The sequence below is a fragment of the Ambystoma mexicanum genome, chromosome 6q (genome assembly GCF_040938575.1).
Source record: "Ambystoma mexicanum isolate Mex_15411 chromosome 6q, UKY_AmexF1_1, whole genome shotgun sequence".
Classification (NCBI taxonomy): Eukaryota; Metazoa; Chordata; class Amphibia; order Caudata; family Ambystomatidae; genus Ambystoma; species Ambystoma mexicanum.
Genome location: NC_090937.1, coordinates 243,107,933 through 243,126,831, shown reverse-complemented (window position 1 = coordinate 243,126,831; position 18,899 = coordinate 243,107,933). Strand labels below are relative to the sequence as shown.

Here is an 18,899-nt window from a genome sequence, read left to right as displayed (position 1 = left end):
TGGAAATAAGGAAGGCGACTCCTCTGGGATCTGCTTGGAAATGAAAACTGGTAAAAGCGGGTGGAGCCCTTGTCAATTCTGCCAGCAATCGCTAATTGTGCAAGGTATTTACACTCTTCCAACGTAGAAAAGCAATGTGATTTCACCTGCCTTTTACGCTAAAATCTTCCATTTTGTGGCGGAAAAGTAAAAATGTGCGCCAATGGAAGTGGTCCACTCCATGCAGTTTACTTTGCGCCTTGATACTTGGGGGTTTTGGGTGATTCTACACATGTAATAAATAAATACATTTAACATGACCCCAGATAAATGGCAATTCGTGATCAGAATGAGTGAGCATGGCATGTCGCTGGTAAGAGGGTGTCCTGTGCTTCTTGAGTGCGTTGGAAAATGCCCTTAATTGCCATCTCACGTTAAGCAGTCGGAGGCATTTCAAATGGCCAATTTCGCTCTTTGGGTGACATTGTCAAAGTGGGAGAATGTTGCCCAGCATGTGACACTTCCTCTGCAAAGTGAATTGTGCCCACCCCAAGGAAGACATGTGAAAAACCCAAAAGGGCCTGTGCCCTGCTCTTTCTGTGTGTGTCTTCCCCACAGGGCGACAGATGCCGACTCAGACATGGGTAAGTCTCAGATGGCAAGCCTGTACCGTAGTTGATGTGGCAAAGGATTCCAGACTTCTGAGGCTGATAACATTAGTAGCATTGAGTTACATGCCACCTGACAGGTATGTGTGATAAAGTTGCAAAGCAGAGCTGTTAGTGGGCTAAAGCAGGAGGCAATGTCTGCCCACCCTCAAAGGGTACGTACAACCAAAAGTAATAGGCCCCACCATCATGGCTGTAGGGGCCACGCTCCAAACCAGTGCAAGAATGCCCTCCAATCATCCATGCCCACGAGAAGGGTACCCCTCGTGCTCCGGGAACCCTTTTGAGCAACCTCTGTGCTTTCCAGGTGATACTAACGTTATTTAAAGACAGAAGTCTAAAAGGTAATCGCTTAGTTGAAGCTGGAAATTAGCTCCTGGCGTGATCAAAATGTCTTAACCAAGTGCAACATCATCCCCTTCATTTATAAGCAATGTGTGTTCTTGCGTTTCTTCGTCCACTGAATTACTGTTCGAAACAAAGGTAAGAGTTGTGTCTCTTGTGTAGGCATTAGGAAGGCAGTTGCCAGCCGCTAGCATGATATGCCCATGTTCTTCCGATATTGGCTAGCTGTTGCCCTCTTATGGCCAGGTAGAACCATCATGGCAGTGACTGGCAAATGCCTTTCCCCTGCAGACAGAAAAGCGGAAATAAGAGCCCAATTCAAGACACAGAACAAATAGAAGTTAAGACAGACTGCAGCTGCCATTGCTGTGTTAGGGAGAATATGTTGAGTGTTCAAGCAAGGAGGTATGTATTAAGCAAGCAAGCAGTGAGACAAGGGAGAGAAAAAGAAAGGCCAGAGGGGCTCTTTGAATAATGTAACAGGACAGAGGACCCATGCTCTGCTGTCCTGGTAACATAGGAGAGAATCAAATAGATCAGGCTTTGCAGCAAATGTTAAACGAGAAAGGAACAGAGTCCAGATCTGCATTCAGAATAACAAAGGCAAAGAAAGGCTAGGCTCTGAAGCCAGCATTAGATGGAATAAGAGGGACCAGACTCATCGTGAGAGGCATGCCCAGCCCTCGCAGGGTGCTAGAGGGGCCGCCCACATAGCGGGCGGCTCCTCTGGCCACCCCCCTGGGTCCACATACACCCCACCTACTAGGCATCCGGCCGCAGACCGGGGGAGTGCTTATAAGGGGGTGGGCTTGCGATCGCTCATCCTCCTTGTTTGCTGTACACCCCCACCCAATCCCCCAGAGGACAGTCAAAGCAGCAACATCACACACCTGGTCCCTCTACTCCCATTACAGGTCTTACTCAGAGGTACAAACAAGATTTCCTCTTTCTTTGAAATCCCCATCCTTCCATTCCAAGAGAGAGACACGTCTCCTTGCCCGACACAAAAATGTAGCAACTTGCAGTTGGTAGAAAAGGCTTAAACTCCTTTAATTGGCAGGAGTCCACTTACAGGTGATCATCTGCCTCTTAACGAGCTGGCGTCCTAGCTGTGGCCTACTGGAAGTAATTGTTATTTCCTCTCTTACCACAAGCTCAGTCAGATGAAAAATCCAGAAATGCAACACACAAAGACATGTTCTTTGCTGCTGCATCCTTTAATTTTCTTCTGTTTTCTTTTCTTCTTTTCTCTTGTTTTATACAATGATATTTGTAATTTAATACATACTGCTATTTTAATTCTAATTTTGTGAAGTCAAGTTATTTGACTAAAACACAATAAATAAAGCAAAGTCCCCAAAATGTCCCCTGTCCCCCCCAGATTTTGTGTGTCTCCTACGCCCCTGAAGAGGGAGTGGGAGTGCTGGAAGTGTGAGTAAAAACCAGCAGCTGGCTTGCATGTCGCGCATATTTGTGCGTGTGGAGGAAGGTGTGGGAGGAACAGTCCCATCTAGGAGGAATACACTGCCTGGCCGGTTGAACTAGGGACACGGTTAGAATCAGGTTCCGTTTTTTGTTTTAGCAACATACATACGGTAATGTTTTCTTCTGTATGCCGGGCAGATTAGTGGTCGTGTATTGTGGGAAAAAAAAACCTGTAAAGCATATTAGTTAACAAATCCATTCACTTGGAATGATGAAAATGTGAGGAAATCCAAAAAGGCATTGGCACTGACGCAAGGTATTCAAAGAATGTTGATCAAAGGGCCTACTTTTGCATAGAAAATGCGGAGAGTGTGTATAGCTTACAACAAGAATGGGGAACATATAACTAAACCAAGATAAAAATACTCCTACAAAATAATTCCTTGCGTCATGTTAATATCAACCAAGAAAAAAAAATATTTTATCTGCTACAGCTGGACAACACGTCAACCTTTCAGGAAATACCAACTGTAACACTGAGGTTTATGTTCCGGAATGACGCCTTCCTATTATGCACAAACTGTGCTATTTCAAATAGCAGTAAAAAGAAAATATATATAATAATTACTAGTCTCCTAGCACTCTAGGACTGTCCATCCACTGAGCCCCTACACCGTAGACTTTTAAAATGGCCTCTCCTCTACTCAATCTTCCTCTTGGTTATTGCTCCCAGTGGAAAAATAAGTATACCCCTCGTTTTTCAATATATGGCCTTATGGATTAAGGATTTATGCGCGAATGGTATTCATGCTTTATATTATAGTATCGTAGGAGATGGCAACTGAAAAAAATGTCTCTTTGGGGCTCCAGGCAGCAGAGTTTGCAGGACTTGATAAGGCATGCTCAGTGCCTCTTGGTACAGCATACAAGGTTGCTGGTTCAAGAACACGCCAAAGCAGCTGAGGTTTCACAAATGATGAGCTGCGTAGATCTTTGCAAGCGAGAGACACCTAAATGATTTTAAACGCCACCGCCTTCGCTACTGTTCCTTTCTGAAATCGTGTTTTCACCTTATGTGTACAGAATTTCTTGAATAGCATGAGAAGACCCTGTGGCTAAGTCAGTGCACTGCTGAGCTGCGCCGGTAGCATATTAAAGTGTGTACACTCTGCAACTTACCTTATTGTATTTACAGCAGGCAAGGCCAGAGCTCTCACTTTGTCTATCATCCATTTAAATACACCATCACTCTTGTAAGAATAATGTACCACCATTAGTGCCAAAAACCGAATTCTTTTAGGTCATATTTGTGTGGTTTTGGACAGTAAATTGCACATATCTGAAGCCATTTTTTCAAAAATTGTTGTAGGGAGAAAAAAACCTGCACCCCCTTGATGCGAGTTGGGCTTGCTTGCTGCGCTCGCTTCCAAATTTGCCCAGGGAAATTGACACCCCACGGCCTTTCAAATTCACCAGCCGCCACAAGGTCAATTTATCACAGATTTTCAAACCAGAGATACTTCCCTCGGAGTGCCTACCAGTAATTTCTCTTAAGTACAGACAGACATTTTCTTTAGAAGTAATAACTGCCACCTTTTAAAAAAACATCTGGAACCTTCAACAAACTAGGCTAAAAGTAAGCCAACCGGTCAGGACGCCATGAAGACCTGAGAAGGATGAAAGTTAAAGGAATGGTTCGCCCAAAAATGTTTATTTCAAAAATAGATACGCAACATAAAAAAAAAAAACGATTGCCGTTTTTTTTTTTCCGAAGTCCCTATGTAAAATTTTGAGCAATTCAAGCTCAAAGATAGCACATGGGAGCATCCATTTTGTGAAATGGATGCCCGCCGCTGTGCTTGCTTTGGCTTTTGCGGCACTAATGAAGGAAAAGCCAGCCAGCTGTAGTAAACAAAAGCTACCACTGGGTGGCTTTTCCTTCATTGGTGCTGTACGCGGAGGATGGGGACCGGAGACTACAGGCAGAAAAGCTGCAGCTGCATCTCGGTAAGTGCTATTTGTTTAATAAAAATAAACACTAGCTGCGTTTTCTTTCTAAGTTTTCCGGGCTGGAGGAGCCCGGAAAACTTAGACATAAAACCGCAGCTTTAAAGACGTTGTATTTATGTTTGCGGTAGCTTTTGAAGCGACCGCAAACAAATACAACGTTATTGTGTTTGAAAACGCTGCGGTTTTTCTTTCTAAGTTTCTCAGGCTCCTCCGGCTCGGAGGAGCCTGAGAAACTCAAAGAAAAACCGCAGCGTTTTCAAACACAACCGCATTGTGTTTCTGCCTGCCGTGGCTATCACTTTGGGTCTCCGGTGCTCCCCCAGGAGAGCACCGGAGACCCAAAGTGAAAGCAAAGGCAACAGTTGTGTTTACATGCCGCTGTGTTTCTGCTTAAATCTGCTTTCCCATTTGGGGCTCTAGGGCTCCCCTTGGGGAGCCCTAAAGCCCCAAATGGGAAAGCAGATTTAGGCAGAAACACTACGCGGTTGTTTTCCGCAATGCTAAATTCTGCAGTGTTTCTGCCAAAATCTGCTTTCCCATTTGGGGCTCTAGGGCTCCCCGTGGGGAGCCCTAAAGCCCCAAATGGGAAAGAAGATTTAGGCAGAAACGCAACGCGGTTGTGTTTGAAAACGCTGCGGTTTTTCTTTCTAAGTTTCACAGGCTCGGAGGAGCCTGAGAAACTTAGAAAGAAAAACCGCAGCGTTTTTAAACACAATAACGTTGTATTTATGTTTGCGGTCGCTTCAAAAGCGACCGCAAACATAAATACAACGTTTTTAAAGCTGCGGTTTTATTTCTAAGTTTTCCGGGCTCCTACAGCCTGCAGCTAGTGCTTATTGTTTTAAAAAAAATAAATAGCACTTAACAAGATGCAGCTGCAGCTTTTCTGCCTGTAGTCTCCGGTCCGTGTCCCGGCACCAATGAAGGAAAAGCCACCCAGTGGTAGCTTGTGTTTACTACAGCTGGCTGGCTTTTCCTTCATAAGTGCCGCAAAAACCAGCACAGGCGGGCAGCCATTTCACAAAATGGATGCGCCCATGTGCTTGCTTTTTCAATTTTTGAGCTTGAATTGCTCAAAATTTTACAAAGGGACTTCGAAGAAAAAAAAACGCCAATCGTTTTTATTTTATGTTGCCCATCTATTTTTGAAACAAAAATTTTTGGGCGAACCATTCCTTTAAGCTCTACAAAAGTGGGATGTCAATGCAGGGTCATCCTGTACTGGCAATAAAGCCACTCATTAAACTAGGTCAGGAGCGCCACTTACCAGCACTGCTCGTACCAGCCCTTTTCAAAACAAGCTCAACATTGTATAAATGAGTAAACATTAAGATTGCCAGAGTCTTCATCAACCCTAGAGAGACACTGATGGCCACCTCTACGTTCCAAGTGCTATGTGAATGCTGAACATTTTCGGCCAAAAAACTCAGCGAAAAAAAGCCTGGCAATCTAAGAACATAGAACCGTGACGTGCACTCACCTGGGAGACCAGAGCTAGGCTCACCTTTTAAATAAATATGGAGAAAAGTGGCCAGGGTTGGCATGGGGGGGATGGGGCACAGGGGGCAGGTGCAAAAACAAAGGGGTGGCACTGGTGCCAACAGAAGGATGCAACTCTATATCAGAACAGTGGTTGAGTGTATTCATTCAAAAGTAGCACAGACTAACAGCGCTCTTATTCGCCTGCTGTAGATTGGAGAAAATATTTTTTTGCGAGCAACACATTTTTCCCCAGAGCTAAAGTCTGGGACAGTACAGGTAGAGTAAGGTCGGTAGCATATAATGGGTAGCAAAGCAACATCATGTGATTAGGAAGAGTAGGTCATGCCAATAATCGATGGTAGTGGGCTGGGATGAAGTTGTAGGAGGTTGGGGGGGGAGTAGTCTTATTCTAAGTGCTATATGAATGCAGACAAAATGTGCTCGGGGGGGTAGCTGGCTTTGAGTGTAGATGTGGGGCAAGAATAAAGGCGGAGGGTTCAGTTAGGTAGAAATCTGGGAGGAGTACACTTGTTATGCAGACCTGCTGCCTCAACATGTGTGTAGACCGCTCTGGTGTAGAACCACGGGAAAGATGTTTAGACAGAGGTTTATTTAGGCAGCTATACAGTGAGGGTCAATTAAGAATATAGCACATGGAAGTAGTTATTGGCCTCCTCTCGGCCAGTTACAATGTTAACAGTGCAGTCAATAACTACTGGTATTGACTGCATTCTGAACAGTCTTCAGAAGCTGACAGGGAAACAATGCACCTTTCCAGGCAAGATATTTTCTGAAGAGGGGGGGCTTTATGGCTGCAAAATGCCCTTTAACACACAGAGAAAGTTCAAACATAGGAAAAAAAATGTCACTTTCTTAAAAGAGCAGCCATTTACTTTTACATGACACCCATACATGCTCATGTTAAACCTGTTTCAGTTTAGCCATTTGCATTTAAAATATTTACCTTTTGAAGACAACCGTGTTATTTATACACAACAAAATAAAAGCACATTTAATTTAGTCTGTCCATTTACTTCACTCACGCTCCAAAGGACCATTTTTAACTTCATAACTTAAACCGCAAAACATGCATTGCTACTACAACCATGTGCCAATAGCCTTTAGACCTCTGGAGGGTGTCATTATCATTTGGGATAATGGCCCTTCCCCAACTTAAGATCCGAGACCTGGTGGTCGGTTGTTACCCACAATAACGACCGCACCCTCAGTCTATAAGGCTATAATAGAAACAAGGGGCACTGCTACCAATGGGTAGCTGGCTGAGGTGTAATGAGGGAGGGGAGGAGCATTTCTTACTTGTAGTTTTATTCAAATGTTGTCGAATTTTGTGTTTTACAATAAATGTTTTGTCAAGCTTTAGTTCGCCGTCAGCCCTTTTCAATTAGAGGCAGATAGGCCACTGGTTTAAGCAATATATAGGTTAGGGATCTCCCCTTTGGTTGAAGGACAGCAGGTAAAAAGAAACGTGGGGGGAACTAACTGGTGGTATTAACCGCCATATAGTTCTGGCAGAGTTGCATTCTACATCATTTAAGGGGGGTGGGGCGAGGGAGGGTGTGGCCAGCAGTGATGAGAGAAGGACGTCCAGGCTCCGAGCTTCCATAACGATCCGACATTAAGAAGCGCTCTCAACACTTCAAGAGCAAATATAAGTGGCCAATTCAGGTCATCAGCAAGAGCGGAACACCAAGAGACGAGGAGAAGCACCCCCCCTGACCCACTGCGACGTGTGCCCTGAACTTGATGGGGAGACGAGTGGCGTGAGAAGAAGGCACAAACAAGCCCCAAGATGGCGGCCACCACCCCAGACTGATACGGGAGAGCAGAGAGCACCGGAGAAGGAGATTTGTGGTGCACAACAGCGCGAACATAATAGCCGGGCACCCCCCCCCCCCTGCGAGCCGGAGCTACGCAGCAAGGAGCATAGGTACAAGAGAGGATCAGCAATGAACAGGAATACAGCAGAGCGATCAAGTGAGGCCACGCAGCGCAGGGAGCCCGCCGAATGAAAGACACCGAGACCCGCTGCACTGTAGTGCGGGTGCGCCCGACTGCACACAGAGCAGTACCACCAAACAGTTTGGAGTAGCTGAGCTGCCACAGGCACTGGCAGAAGAGGCAAGCTCAGACCCCCGCTCCCCCCCCAGCACACCAGACCGGCAACAGCAAAATCCCTGACATCGGGACCCCCCCTGCAACCAAGGAGCTGCAAAACAATACAGAGACAGGGCACGGGAGCAGCCGAGGCCCTCTTTTCCCCCTACCCCACCGATAAACCACACAGCGTGATATCGGGAAAATACACCGGACACTCCGGAAAGGAGGCGGGAGGACTGGGGAAAGCAGGGAAGGCACCCAACAGGCGATGGAGAACCAAGTGAAGACGCAAGGGAGTAATCCCCCAAACAAGAGACACCTGCATGAACGGAGTGGTGAAAAACAGCTGCCAACACAGAATAAGCAGCAGAATAGGCGCACAGGGGCACAAGAAAGGTCAAGATGGACCCATGTCGGAAGGGAACTGGAGGAACATCCCCACAAAACCACGACAGACAATGGAGGCATTTGCCAAGAATGGGGAGAATAATCAAGATCCTGTTTAGGCGGTGAGACAACCAGTGTTGGATAGTCACAGAAACCCAGTGGGGTGGAGCAGACATCAGAGTCCTAGACGCAATTGCAGCCCTCCGATCATTCCTAGAATCCTGCATAGACAAAATGAAGTGTGATGGGAGTCTCCTGCGACAAGATGTGCGGAACTTGGCAGGCAGGGTGGGTGAGGCAGAAGAAAAAGTAGCAGAGATATCGACCACCATGAAGGTCCTGCAGGTGACAGTGCGAGATCTGACAAAGAAGGTTCAGATGCTCCAAGATCGGGGAAGAGGCGGCGTAGGGGAGGGCACGAAGGAGTAACATCAGGGTCCTGGGTCTGCCGGAAGGAGCGGAAGGCAGAGACCCCACCACATATATCGAAAATATCCTGCTCCAGGAAAATGGCCCAGGATCACTATCACAAGGGTTCACTGTGGAGAGAGCCCCTAGAGCACTGACCCAAAGACAACCCTGCCCCCCGACCCCCAACCTGGGGCCCCACCCAGACCAATCATTGCAAAGATACTGAACTTCAGAGAAAGAGGATGCTGGCTTTCTCCAGAGAAGGAGGATAGATCAAAAGAGGATCTGCCAGGCTAGCAATATACCCGGACTACACCCTCCAAGTTGAAAGACGGAGAGGCCAATTTATTCCTATGAAAGATAAGCTGATGGCAAGGAGTGAAATATATGCTACTGTTCCCGGGAAAGCTGAAAATACACGCAGGGAAAACCTGGTTCTTTGATTTCCCCTGAGGAGGCCAATACGTGGATGGATATGAACAAAATGGCTGAGGAAAATACTTGACACCCGGCTGCGAGTATAAATGCCACAATAAGAGACACTGAGTGGATGACACACCAGAGAATACTAACAAATGGGAGCAGAACAAACCCCTTCATTCACTTTTTCTGGTTTTCTTTTTCTTCCTACTTTTGGGAATGGAACATCAGGGTCGGACAGCTGAGAACCTGACCCCGTGTACACAGTTCTCATGTTTGGTTTTCCTAGGTACCAGCGGGTATCAACCCACCAGGGTTCTAGTTGACTATGACTAATTGGTGACTATGCCTCTACAGAAGAACTCTGATGAGTGGTTTGTTACAGTTTTGTTTAGGTTGTTCTTGTTAAAACATGGCTTGAAAGAATGTACTTATGACACTGGGAAGTCCAGGGCAGAGAAGGGTAGTCGCGTACGAAGGGCTTTAATGTGTCCAAGTGCGGGAAGCAATGAAGACGGAGAGCAGTGGCAACTGAAATGGCAGATGTACTGAGAATATTGTCCTGGAATGTTCGGGGCCTGAATGATTATGTTAAACTGATAAGGATAGCATCATATTTGAGGCGAAAAGGGATCCAAGCAGCATTACTGCAGGAGACATCTCACGGCAGCAAGGCAGGCTAAGATCCTGTAGAAATGGGGTGGGAGAGGGCATGGGTCTGTCTATTCCAGTTACACTGGAGGGGTGCTAGTCTGGATTGCCCAGACTGTCCTCTTCTGGAAGATCGAGGTACACACCGATACTGAGGGGAGCATGGTGATAAAACATGACTTCCTGGGAAGGACAGAAGTGTGCCTGATTAATACATATGCCCCCAACCAAAGCGCTGCCACCTTTTTCAACTCTCTGTACAAAAGGATGGGGCATGATGTGGATTGTGGCGGGGTGGGGAGGTAACTGCACCCTAAATCTGGCATTGGACAGGTCAGATGAGACAAAGGTAACCCCCTCACCACCCACAAGGTTCCTGGGGACATTACTAGACAACTTAGAATTGCAAGACATGGCGTTGGACCGAAAAAGAGTTTGATTTTATTTTATTTATAAAGCGCAAAAAACCAGGCCCAGGGGCAACTGGGCGCATACTCTTAAACAGGTTACAAAAAGCAGTAGTTACAAAAATATACAGCATATATACATGTACCGAAGGGTACCATTAACAGTGTATAATACAGGGACAGAGCAGAGAGAAAATGTATATTCAGTTCTGTACCCCTGTACCCCTGTACCTCTGTCTGGACTGTGTCAAGGTCTCATGAGACTTGGGAGAGCAACCATGTTTTAGCATTGTTCTTGAAGGAGTGGAATGATGGTTCAATTCTGATAGGTGTGGGCAAGGTGTTCCAGAGTTTGGAGACCAGGACGGGGAAGATCACCCCACCAGCTTTTTGGAGTTTGCATCTAGGCACGATGAGGCTGTGAGTTTGGGCTGCTCTGGTAGGTCGAGTGGAGGTGTGGCGTGAGAAGCGAGTGGACAGGTAAGGTGGGGCGTTGTTGTTCAGACATTTGTGAGTCAAAGCTAGGGTTTTCAGGGCAATTCTCTGTTTTACTGGGAGCCAGCGTAAGTCCAATCTGACGGAGGAGATATGAGAGCGTCTCCGGATGTTTAAGGCTGCCCCTTAAGGCATTATTTTGTACAGTTTGCAATTTATTAAGGTTAGACTGACTGGTCCCTAGGTAGAGAGCACTAGAGTAGTCGATTTTGACCATAACAAGAGTTCTGGCGAGTGTGATACAGTTGGTGGAGTTTAGGAAGTTCTCCTACTATTCAAGCGTGCACAAAGTCTACACATGGATTATGTTTTTACGGGTCTAAAGCAGCTGGGGGAGTTTGTAACCGCCTCATATGAAGGTAGAACACCATCGCATCACTTCCCTTTGCTTGTAGAATGGGTATTAAGCAATAGACCATCCCCTAAACCCACGTGGAGACAGAGCTGAGAACCTGCAGGATGGACCATTCCGATAAGGCATAGCCCAACAAATAGATGAATACTTTGCCATCAATGAGGGGAGCGTAGACAGTAAAGGGGCCCTATGGGCGGCCTTCAAAGTAGTGCTAAGGGGGAGCTGTGATAACCAAGGCGGGAGGGATCAGAAAAGAAACCGAGCAAGACCTTGAGGTGCAGAAGCGGAAAAGTAGAGGAAAGCAACCCCCTGCCCCTCCCCCCCATACCTCCCCTGGAGCGAGAAGTCTGAGGAAAACCTTATCCAATTAAGGCAGGAGTGACTGGTACACTAGGAAAGACTGGGTAGGTATAGCTCTGCCATATGCAGAGCAGTTACACAGGCAAGGGGATAAATCGGCAGGATGTTAGCGTGGCTGTGCAAGAGCACTGACAGCCAGGAGGAGATCACTGAAATAGAAGACGAGTGTGGGGACCTACAGGCATCACAAAGCGAGATTAATAAAGCCTTTAAGAGATTCTATGAGGGGCTATATGAAGAGAGGGAAGACACCATAGGTCAGGACATCGCCGAAACTCTGCCAGACCATGGACCTACCAACCCTAACCATAGAGCAGGTAGGCAGAGGAACTAGAAGCCCCACCCAAAATGGAGGAAGTGAGAGGTTATTGCCACATTACCCACAGGCAATATGCCGGGTGGGGACAGCCTAACGGCCGAATTCTATAAATAATTTGTTGAGGAACTAGATCTAAAATTACTACAAAGCTTTAAAGGGGCATATGAAGAGGGCAGCCTACCAAAGAGTAAGGAGGAGTCTACCATAATCCCAATGCTAAAACCTGGAAGAGAGGGAAAACACTGAGTCATACCAACCGATATGCCTGATAAATCAGGACACAAAGATACTTCCGGGAGTCTTGTCGACCAGACTTAGAAAAGTGATAAGGCAACTGCTCCATCCCGACCAGACGAGGTATATCCCAGGTAGAGTGACATCAGAGAACCTCAGGAGACTCAACGCAATCATAGACGAAACAGATTGGGAAGAGGGGTGCGCTGTAGTAGCATTGGACACAATTAAAGCATTTAACCATTCCCCTTTAAGAGTTGATCGCCTCTGAGAAATTTTGGCATTGGAGAAAGATTTATGAAATGGATCAAGATGATTTACTCTAGCCCATTGGCGAGAGTGCGCATGGGCAGGCACCTACGTCCGGAAGACCATTTGGAATCCTACCTGGAGGTACTAGATAACTTCGCAAGGCTATCAGGGATAGCGGTCAGCAAAGCAAAATCATGCATATTTCCCCTGGCGGGATGGGTGGGCGTGGATACCTCACGTCTCCCGAATCTAGGGATACAATGGCAAGTTAACACATTCAGGTATCTAGGGATCAATATATATATATCATGCTATGGGGGTGACTCATTGAGAAATTACAGAGTAGGAAATGGGCTGGTAAACTCATTTAAATTCTGGGAGAAACTACCCCTAACTGTAGATTGCCCTGTTAAAGATGGCGGCACTTCCCTCATTACTCTCTCATTTCTTGAATGTCCCATACCTTATACCCAGGTCTTTAAGGAACTGAACACTGTGTTAAGTAGGTTGATTTGGGGCTCAGAGATACTGCATAGCCCTGGCTACTCTATAGAAGGACTACAAAGATGGGGGGGGGGGGGGGGTGAGAGACGCCCACATTTCAAATTGTGCTATCTGGAGGACAGTTGCAACACGTCGCTGGATGGTTAGCTGATACAGAAATGTTAGAGCACAGCCCTTTACACGGTGCTGAACCCCCCCCCTCTTGAGGGAAGTGCTGTGGTTAAAATAGGATACGACTAGTAAACCTCCCAGCTCCTACGGTTAGGAAAGAAGATCTGGTAAAGGACCAAGACAATGCTGAAGCTGAAAGAGCCATACTCTCCCTATGTCGCTCTAGCAGCAATATATGGGAGAAACAGGATCTAGCACAGACGAGGACACATTGGGAGACCAAGGGCCTGGTGATGGTGGGAGACCTAGACACAGCCGAGGGGCTCTGGGTTTCCAGGAACTAGTGGAGGAGTCTGGCATAAGTAGAGAATACTAGCTGGCGCACTCCAGGATAATACATCAAGTACGGAAAAGATGGGCAACCGCCCAGCCTCCATCCGACCCCCAGAGGAGGATAGCACCCTCGAGCTGTTCGTTGTTTCCGAGGGAGGGCATGGCGTGTCCAGGATGTATCAGGGAATGCTGGAAGCCATATCGGGCGGGGTACCTTAAAGGAGAAGCAAGGGGGAGCTAGACATAGGTAGAGAATTTACAGAAACGGGGTGGACCCGGGCAATGAAATCACAAGAAAGTCTACACCATAGAGCATACATGACACCACATCTCATCTCACAATTCCCAGGGGCGAGGGATAACAAGTTCCAAAAATGTAATGGGGACTAAGGTAATATGATACACATGTTCTGGACGTGCCTTGTGATACCAGGGTTTTGACGAGAGATAGACATGGGAGGGCACCTACACATGGACTCCAGAAGCCTGCCTGCTGGGAGTGTTTAGACGACCAAAAATGCCCTATCTGAAAACAGACTGATAGATCTTGCATGGGTACTGGTGAAAACACAGATCGCCATGGCATGGAAATTACAGGCGGGCACAAGCATAGATGGATGGTAGAAAGACCTGAAAAGATGGTCCATGGCCGAAACTGTGGTATGGTATGGTATGAAGCGATTCAGACAGTGAAGTGGGGGTTGCGACAACATAGATAACCTGGAACGACGTGATCAGTGCTCCGTTCAGCTCCCCAGATGGCCCCCACAACAACCGAATAGGAGATAAGGAAGCAATCAATGAGGCAGAGTGTTGATTGATGGTGGAAAAGGCGAAGCCTGAGTAGATTGGTGTGGCAGAAAAACAGACGTCTGAATATATAGAATGTTGAATGTTATATAGAATGTTGATTTCGGTTGGTTTCGGTTTTGAGAGTTGGGTTAGGGAGGAGGGAGTTAAGGGAGCGAATATGTGAATGATCAAACAATGTAACTGACATTGCACATGTGATTGAATTACTGAAAGAAAAACAATAAAAGAGGTTTTTTTTTAAAGTACATCCTTTTAAGGGGTACTGTCAGTAAAAACAAAGGGGACTGTGCAGCTATTAGTTTTAAACAGTGCTCAGGGGTACACGACCTTAGGGAGGCCATGGAACGAAAGAGGCAGAGGATGGGGCTTGAAGTACTTTCAACTTCCAAAAATGAGTGGGGTATGAAAGTGAAAAGATAAAGTGAAAATCCTGCATAGATTGGGATGGTTAGGAAATAGACAAATCAGAGGGACCCACAGTGAGAAACAATATAGTGTTGGTTTCTTATACGAGTGTCCAGCTAGGTCATCGGCTCAACATAAAACCCATAACTGACGTTACAGATCACCTGAAACCCAACTCAGGTAAACATTTTTTTTTAAATCAGTCTTGGGCTTTTTCTAGCACACAAAATGGGAATGGCAGGGGAGGACGTGCACGATTGGGTCGCCAGATGGTTAAAGTGGCTGTTAAAGCTCAGTGTGTATTCAACTTGGGTTGACGCAAGGGTCTGGTGTGGGCACTCATTGCAAAGCAAGTCTGCAAATAAATTGGCTTTGGAGGGTTCTTGTGATAGCAGCTAGTAAAATCTGTTTTCCCTTTTAGGAAGTGGTTTTGCTCATAGTAGCAGGCCCGAGATTTAGTTGTATTATCTATTATGGGAGTTTTTACACAGGTCTCCATGCTAGTGTTTTTTTGGGGGAGCGCACCCATTTCTAAATACGGGAGCCAATTAATGCCGAATAAAGAGGGGGGGGAGGGGGGATTTCCCACACAGCGAGGCTTGTGGACGACCGAGCCCAGCCTGGTCTAACGCTCGGTCAGATTCAATTTTAAAAAAAATATATAATACATTTAAAAAAAAAATACTGTCATGCTTCTTCATGTGAATGCATTTCATTCGTTAATCATGCCAGAAATGTCGAGGAAACTTCCCTGCTGCTCTCCAAGTCACTGAACACATGTAATAACTACATCAGCCATTCATCCCTGCCACTCCCCTCCTCCAGCCACTGACTAAAAAGTTGGTGAGTTTACACTATTTGAGCGAGGTGACGCATGAAAACGCAATTAGCCGCGGCTGAAAAGAAGTAGCAAAAAAGTTATCAATTATCAGGAACAACTGCTCGGAATAAATTGTTCACGAAACGGTTCCCTCAACCGTTGCTTAAAATGAAGACTGAGGCAACTATGCAGGTGTCCGTCGGGGAGTAAGCAAGACATACGAACTTGAGTACTGGCCACCAAACACGTAATCACTAAGTGCTGGAAACATTCTAAACCATACATACACGTGTGTTACTGCTTTAAAATAATTTGAAAAATATATAAAAAGGTTCTGGACAACCGTAAACGGATTCAGAAGATTTTCAACACAGAGTTTATAAAAGGAGGCTCATTATACGGGACTATAGAGAAACCGTGTTTTCATGTATAGGTTCATTAAGGCAGGGGCGCAACGAAACCTACATTTCGGGGGAGGCTAAGTGGTGATGGGAGGGGCCACTTCCGAAGATAGGCAGCTGGGCAAACTTGGAGGCTCCGCCCCCACTGTCCTAAGCCCTCCCCCATGGTCTGTGTGGGGACCAAATATCAAATAGTATATTTTAAAGCGCAATGTGCAGAAAGGGGATGGAAGTCTCTTGAAAATAGCAGCTTTAAAGTTTTACTGCATTTTTTCAGATACATTTTTCTGAACAAACCCAGCCAGTTTCGGGAAAGGCCTCCCTTACCTCTCTGCCTAACAAAATGCAAGTGTGCACATCCAGGGGTGCACCTTGGCTAAAATGTAGGCGGGGCTAACCATTCAAGTGTTTACAAAGGCGCTAACTTCAGAGACAGTGGAGGAGTAGCAAACTTGCTTGTGTAAGGGGTATCTAACTTCTTTACTCATTGTATTGAGACTATTCTAATGTTACAATCAGTTAACTCTCTCCTTTACGTCTGAAAACACCCACTGCTTGCAGATCCTGAAGGTCCTAGAAAGTGTGGAAATGGCAGATGGTGTGCAATGAAGACTCAGTATCGTATAGGACAGAGTCTAGGGCAGTACTCTGGACGGCCCAAGCAACTTCAGTGGCTGGGAGCAACAGGGGAGAAAATGTAATGGTGTTTGTACTACAGTTAGTCCGCTAAACTAGAATCTCAGGTGCACTGACTGGCTGGTGAGACTATGGGCCTCATTACAAGTTTGCCGGTCCAGAAACAAGGGTGCCGGTAAGCTCACCAGCACCCTTGTTTCCAGACCGGCAAACTACATGTCTGCCTGCCGTGGCTGCTGTGCCAAACAGATCTGACCCTGCTGCGCGCAGCGGCCACGGTAGGCAAACCATTCACAGAAGCGCCAGCACTGTTAACAATGGTGCCAGCACTTCCGAGTCCCCACTCCCATGGAGTCCTATCAGACTATATGTAAATGGGGACTTACATTTTACGGGCGTGTGACTTCCCGGGCCACCGGACCTGGAATCTCCCAGCGACACTGGGAAGTCAGGCGCCAGTAACATTTTACGAATCCGGTGGCAATCCACAGGTAGCACTGACAGGGTTACTGCCGGACTCGTAATGAGGCCCTATGTCTGCCTGTCAAATCAAGTGATACGAGACTGGGGGAGTGACGGCCAGAGGAGCAATAATGCAATTCAATGTGACAATGTGACAATATTGGAGCTACTAGCAGAGGTGCACCAGGGTACACCAATTTGTCCCTAGACTCATTAAAACATTATAACTGTCCTATTGTAAGGCTGTAAACGTAATCCATTATAAACACTCCAATTTTTGCAGTTGAAGTCAGGGTGGAATTACGTTATTTGCCCGGGATCACACACTTACGCTAAACAGCAAGGCTGGGATTTTAACCAACTCTGCAATTTGGGCATGGCCAGCCACCTTATTCCATGCTTTACTTGGAACACATATTGTGTTGCTCACTTTAACTGTCACAGATTTGCAAGGTAACGGGGTCTTTCAGTTGGAAATTCACCATTATGCATAAGCAAAGCTATGCTGCTTTTGACAAAAGGTGTTGTCGAGTTCATTACGGCGCTGGCTGCAGAGCCAGGGACGCAGCCTTTGCGTATCAGGGGGGCTGTGACTGGGGAAACAGGCAGTGCTTGATCATTCGATCAGAGCAGATTTGCCTCGGAAGAAGCTAAATGCACCCAGGACTCTGTTCCTGATGCTTTGAACTGTTAAAGGCTCAGCACGGAAGCCCCGCCCCATAGCTAACATAGTGGGGGGGGGGCTTCAGCCAGTCAGCTGAATGTCGTTTTTGGCTGCAGTGTTTAAATGCTGCTGTTCAGGTGAAAAGGACTTCTGTTTGGGGCCTTTAAATGCACCTCACACTTCCATCCACTGAGCTCGATTTTTCCGGCTCTACTGCACAGCCCTCAGACGATTTTCTAAACGTGTAATTTAGAAGTAGGATGCTACTCATTCAGTGCCATAGACAAAATGTACGGCGATGTCTTGGTTCTTTGGGTCAGATGAAAAAGTTACTTATTATGAGACTGGTTATCCGCTGATGGTAAAGTCGTCAAAGTCATACCATACAATTAAACGCTTCCAAAAGGGTGTTAAAAGCACTTTGAAATGTCAAATTATGGCTTCTTACTCCGACCTACTTCAGTTTCTCCCACCAGGTGATTTCCTCAAGTGCATTCTCTCCATCTGAACATTTGTCTCGGGGTGCCTCTCCTGTTGCACTAACGTTAGTCTCCTGATGTGGTGCCACTCCTATGCACTGCACTCTTCCCATTGCTTGCCGAGCCACACTCCGCCTACTCTTGTGCTACCTTATAGCATGATGGAGCCTCCGGCAATAGTCTACACCTGCAGCCCTAGGCATCATCATTAGCAGCCAATAGATCAACATTAACACTCTATAGCGGTTATACAGCCATCCCATTACCATTGCTTTCTAATTGTACTTCGACTGCTCCAGCTCTCACCCATGCCCCTTTATCAGAGCTGCAAGAGAACTGTACTGATTATCCGATAGCCTGTCACGAATTCTCCTTCCTTTTCCCTCTGGTCAGTGGGGTAGTGTGCAGGTTGTGGGCATGCACCAGTTGACCTATTTATGGAAGGAGGTGAATGATGTGTGTGATTTGGGGGCAGGGGGAGTAGTAAGAGTGGGGAAATGGGTCCATGATGAAGGGTGTGCAGAGACGTGGCGCTGTGGATTTATTCTTGGTATGTACCTGTGAGGCAGCCATGCCCCCAATCCTCCTTAAGTGGTGAGTAGCCATTGTATCCCTTGAAATTGCCAGTAGCCAAAGAGACTGTGCCCAGGCCCTGAATTCTCAGGCATTCATACAGTTGGGATTGACTTGGCCTGCAACTTGCCTCATTAGTTGCACTAAGCCCAGTGATTGTCTGCAGGCCACTCACCTTGGTCTACGGGTTGTGTGCCAAAGCAGAGACCAATATTTTGCCAATCAAGCAATCTGGCAGTTGCCTGTGAACTCCCATGTTAAAGGACCAAATTGGACCCACCTGGTCCCAGCCTTACTCTCAAATTGGTTTGGAGAAACTCCAAGACAGCTAAACTCAAAGCTGTAAACATTTTGATTACCAGAATTGCGCTTTCATGTGT

At 46.6% G+C, this 18,899-nt stretch overlaps 1 protein-coding gene across 4 annotated transcripts in view; it reads right to left on the bottom strand.

Moving 5' to 3' along the window:
- Positions 1-18,899, bottom strand: part of PPP3CA (protein phosphatase 3 catalytic subunit alpha) — a 1,568,629-nt gene that overhangs the window by 1,011,726 nt on the left and 538,004 nt on the right. The window lies entirely within an intron of this gene.